Source organism: Chlorocebus sabaeus, chromosome 13 (assembly GCF_047675955.1).
Source record: "Chlorocebus sabaeus isolate Y175 chromosome 13, mChlSab1.0.hap1, whole genome shotgun sequence".
Classification (NCBI taxonomy): Eukaryota; Metazoa; Chordata; class Mammalia; order Primates; family Cercopithecidae; genus Chlorocebus; species Chlorocebus sabaeus.
Genome location: NC_132916.1, coordinates 28330963 through 28336962, shown reverse-complemented (window position 1 = coordinate 28336962; position 6000 = coordinate 28330963).

The window sequence follows — 6000 nt, the reverse complement described above, 5'->3', positions numbered from 1 at the left end:
TGAAAAAAGCTGAGAGATTACTCATTTTTTAATTAGTTGAAAAAAGATTTGCATTTAAGGAGGAAAATGAATGACAGATAAAAAAAACCAGGCAATGGGGAAACTGAAGTAATTAAGAACCCCAGGAAGAACAAAACATCATATACGACAGGAAATGTAATTCTAGTACTTATCATGGCTCATCTCTGAGTGATGTTAAAATAGTAATAATAAACATTGAATGCTGATTTAATCAAAATTGTACTTTGAAAGATGGATGGAGGAGAAGTGAGTGAGAACAAAAACATAGAAGTACATCTCCATCTTCCATAATAGAAAGTCAATAGAAAATATAGACAATGGAAACAAATCTTGATGTAGCAGAATAAACATGTTGCTTTAGAGTTACGGGGCAAATACTTGAATCCTGTACCTAGCTCACTGGCTAAGAGACGAAAACCTTTGCTGTTATGAAGTAGGGTGAGGAGGGAGGAAGACAGGGCTGCTGGTTTTTATTAAAGCCTTATAGAATCATTAGATAGTTTAAATTACATACACATATAGCTGAAAAATCCCTAAAAGTTTAATAGAATTAACCTTGCACATTTTGCTTAAATGAAACAGAAAATACCTCATTTCTTAACTCTTTACTATTGTATAAATATTCTAAGGTCCATTTAAATAATACTTTAGATATAGTGTATATGCCTTCTGCATATCTACCTTGTGAATAATTTACAGTGCTGTTCCCTAGATCAGGAAACAGAATAATTTTATAGAATAAATGTAGGCTGAGAACCAGTGGAATGTTTGATTCTATCCTCTCTCATTCTACATTATATCATGCTGCCTCAATTCAAGCAGAACACTAAAGCTACAGTGGCAATTTTCAGGAAAATGTATCCACTTAGTACATTTACTGCCAGCTTTGCCGAAGACTGATTAAAATGACTGTAGAGTCTTTCTGCTAGTGATGGCTTCTGATTGCAGGAACTTGCCACCAGCTGTACCCAAGAGCCTGAGACCCAGTGGCCATCTCAGCGGGAGCCCTGACCCCACTGATGAGTGCTCCACTACAATCTCAGCACCTCCTTCCTTTCCTACCTCAGCATCTAGAAGTTGGCAGAATGGGATGTGATATCCAACTGTTAATATACACTACAGTGAAACATTTATTGAAAATGATTTGGTATCCTATGGTCTAGGACTCCACTTTCACATCATATTTGAAGAAAAGAATAAAGAAAATTATTTTGTATGTTAACGATTGTATGCCACATTTTACAATATTTAATTTTAGTTGAGAAACACCAGATGCCTGAAAACTACAAAGGAAATGTAAGAAATTAAGCAAAGAGGTCAATAAATCACTCACCTTTAAGAATTGACCAATTTCTACAAGGTAAGCAAGTAGAGTCCCAATAGGCGGGTAACCATTCAGGGTTTCTGAGAGTAACATAGCACTCAACCTCAGAATCCTCTCCTCTTCCCAAAGAAGAAAAAAACATAGAAATATAGGCTACCCACCTGGTGGTGGCTTGATAAAGAAAGAGAGAGAGAGAAAGACTCTAGAATATTAACTACCAGAAGGAACCAGGTAATGGCTTAATTTCAGAAATCAAATGATGGTTTTTCAAAAGAAGTAATGCGTCGTTACATTATTTATGTCAATATCATGTCTTTGTACCACATATGCATATTCATGACGAGAACCATACCAACCTATAGTTTATTAAAATATAAACTAAGCCATACAAAGAGGCAGCAGAGTACTTTCCCTCCACCTTTTTGAAGGAAAGTTATTAAAGGATTAATGCAATATAATTTGCATATCTCAGTATTATTTTAAATGCACAGAAGGTCTAAACTTCATGATATTCTCCTAGGGAACTGAATAGTTGAATATTGAAGTATGATAAGACAAGACTGTATTCAGTCAACTTTCTAAGAATGAGCATCTGAACTCCACATGATTTTGTTTACTATAATGTATATGTCCCTTTGGTAAGCAGTAATCTAGAGGAACGATCACTTATTTGGTTAAGTAGCTGAAGGATCTGTCAAAATTTCCATTACAATAAATTGTACTAAAGGCTAATATTTGACATATGATTTTTCCAATTTAAGAACACAACTTTTGCTTGAAAATAGTGTATGTAAATTTAAACGCACTGCTTAACAAATATAGCCATGCACCACGTAACAGTGTTGAATGGTTACATGAGATAATTATAACATTATTTTTACTATACCTTTTGTATGTTTAGATACACAAATACCATTGTGCTACAATTGCCTGTAGTATTTATTATAGTGACATGCTGTACAGGTTTGTAGCCTAGGAGCAATAGGCTACACCTTCTAGCCTGGGTGTGTAGTAGGCTACACCTTCCAGCTTTGTGTCAGTGCACTCTGATGCTACAATGTCTGCACAATGACAAAATTACCTGAGGATATACCTCAGACAGTATTCCTGTTAAGTGATATATGACTGTATATTAAAATTCCCTAACAAAATGTAATTTCCAAATATTTATTTTCACTAAAATTCAGTGTGCTATATTGATTTAAAAATTATGACATTACCCAAAAAGAAAGTTACCTAACAGAATACTTATTTCAGTTAGTACACTGTCAGTATTTTCCAATTTGAATCTTTATTGTAGCTAATTTTGGTATAGCCTACGTGTGAGACAGCTGCCTAAATATCCATTCAGCTTTCATCTGAAGATTGGAACTTTTTTTATATTAAAAAAGTAACAGCCAAATCAACTTATTTTCATAGATTTGCAACTGTGTATAGATGTGTATGTGTGTACATGACATGAGTTGAGTCATATTGCTATCTCCACTGATAGCATTCCAAGTACATAAAAGTAACTCTCATTTAATAAACCATTTTACTTATACAAGGGTTTTCAATATAATAGGATAATTTATAGTGAAGCATACTTGTAAGATCCTGCATGGACTCTTTAATTAAATACAATTCTCATTAACAGTTTAACATAATAAAATGTCCTCATGGCTTTCTGGTTAGCTACACTCACACACATGCAGGAACAGATACACACACAGAGAGAAATCCCCTAATACCCAATTTAATTAAACAGTTGGCAGTTCACTGCAACCTCATACTATGTGGAAGAAATCCATGCATACATTCCTTCAGTCATTCATCTATTCAGAGACTGTTTACTGAACACTAACACTGTCAGCGCTTTTGCTAGGTGACATAGTATACAAACATAACTAAAACATAGATTGTTCTTTTAGGAGGTACAAAGTCTAGTAGGAATAGGCATTTTAGTATCTTTAGTCTGACAGGGATCCCCAGATTTCTCATGAGAAGGATCCACTCACAAGTATGCCTCACTGTTGATATAATATTTATTTGGATGGCTGGAGGCTGTTGCTATGAAAGTCCATGTCATGGTGTAAGGAAGGGGTCCAGTTTTAATCTTCTGCATACGGCTAGCCAGTTATCTCTACACCATTTATTGAATAGGAAATCCTTTCCCCATTGCTTGTTTTTGTCAGTTTTGTCAAATACTATGTAGTTGTAGGTGTGCGGTCTTATTTCTGGGTTCTCTATTCTGTTCTATTGGTTTATGTACCACATGTTCTCACTTACAAGTGGCAGCTAAATGATGAGAACACATGGACACATAGAGGGAACAACACACACTAGGGCCTATCAGAGGGTGGAGGGCAGAAGGAGGGAGAAGATCTGAAAAATAACTAATGGGCACTATGCTTAACACCTGAGTTATGAAATAATTTGTGCAACAGACCCCCATGACACAAGTTTACCTATGTAACAAATCTGCACACTTAACTCTGAACTTAAAATAAAAATTACAAAAAAAGGAAAGCCCATGTTCTGGAGATGTTCGTTGATGACTTTGAACTAAAGTCCCTTTTACGGAGAAAGTCAGATTATCGCTGCTGTTCAGCAACCAGTTAATTCAAATTCTATTGCAGTACAATAGAACAATTTTATACTATTTAAAAATCATTTTCATTTGTACTTTTTGTAGTTGTTTTTCAAGTCATTCACATAGAGTACGTAAAGTTATAGTAGTCTTCCTACAGTGTTATTTTTATGTCTTTTCTCCCCCACTGAATGATGTGCTTCTAGCACACAGAAGCCATGCTTTGTTCATGTGTGTAGCTCAGACATATTGCATAGTACTTAGCACATGTTACATGTTACCTCGTTATTTTCACATGCACTGCATCTGATTTGGTCACAGGATCTTGACGTATGACCTGGTGTAAGTTTTCATATCTATAGGATTATTGAAAGCCTTTTTATAATGCATCTAAGTCAGAGCTTGATACTGACTTTTAACAGAGACCTAAGTCCTACACGAAAAGCTTTTTTCCCCCGTCAGAACCTGGACAGTGAAAGCAGTATCCTCTTGCTAGGCAACTGCCTCCAACCTTTCCTAAGAGCACTCTTGACTTGACAGTACTATAGCAGCACTTTCTTCCACTGACTCTAGGTTTTAATATCGACTTCTCCTGAAATAGAGCTAAATTGGCCAAGTTGGCCTTCTAAAGTCAGGTAAGGTCCTTACTTGGCAGTGTGCCTGAAGTTCAGGCTGACAGCCCCCAGTAATGTCGAGGCAGGTCATCAGCAAAGCTGCTTCATCAAAATGAATTCTGGAAAGACATATGCATTCTGTAAGACCATTCTCTTTTTATTAGAATAAAGATTTTATTTAAAACAGGTCAATTATACCTGAGCTATAGAAAATATTTATTTAGAGTTAGCCAACTTTTAGAAATTGCACCAAAATGTAGATGTGAAATACACATAAAAATTATTTGCAATGGGAAAATAACAAATGCTTCTAAATGAAAATAAAGATGAAAGGTACATAATAAGAATACAATATTATGCAATAGTATGTTGTAATTTATTTTATATTATGAGCACAGTGTAAAAACATGAGAAATTCTTTGTATAGCGCTAAATGAATAAAGCCACCAGGATGTCATCTAATAGAATTATACCTTGTGTTGTTTCTTAATGCCTCTTCACTTAGGGACTTTCTAAATATCTGATTATGGCCTAGACACTCTGTTCTAAATACAATATTTGGTATTTTTCAAGGGTATGTTTTTAGGGGCTTCTGGGAGATAGGGGCTGTAAATTTGAGTTTAAGAACACATTCTTTAAGATGTGTGTGGAGCTTAATTTTATCTACTCAGAGACATTTGCATTTTGGAAGTAGATAGCTAGATTGTAATTACTGTAAATGTCTGGATCATGAGCATAGGCTTCAGATATTAAAATATGAACAGAATAGAGAATCTGACATATCAAATTCTTTTTCAGACAATAAAGATGGTAGCAAATCCCTGGAGAATCACAGCGGGGATTCTCTTGATAGCTAACACAGAAAAGAGTAGAATTGCTTCTACTTAATCCTGAGAATTCTGATCACGCCTTTAGATTGTTCGTATATCCCTGAAAGGTGAATTGAGCTCAATTTTGGATGAAATTATTATTTAAAAATGTTTACATAATATTTATTTAACTCATGGCAGCATATCTCAGAAGGGTCTTATTAAACAAAAGTGATTAATAAACCTCGATCCTAACAGGAATCACATGTGGGTAAGCTTTCACTCTGACAACACTAATTAGTATCAAAACAATCTTTACCTCTCTTGGTATTTGGGCTCTATTTCTTACCAACATATCACATTTGATTTGCAATATATAGATGCCAAAATGCAAATAATAATCTTTTTCTCAACTATCAATCTTAATAAATTTAATTTTGAAGATATAATGATGCCTCAAGTTGAGTGTGACAAAACGCGATATCCTAAATTCTACTGATAGATGCTAACTGCGGGTGGAAAGGGGCATTCACTCCCAGATCTTTCTAGAATCACAGAACCTCTGGGATAAGATAGGACTATCTAATTAGATTCCTGCCTCCAGAAAGTTAATTTATTACATTTCAGACAGAGAATATTTGTCTTACCGTAAGGATTAACAAG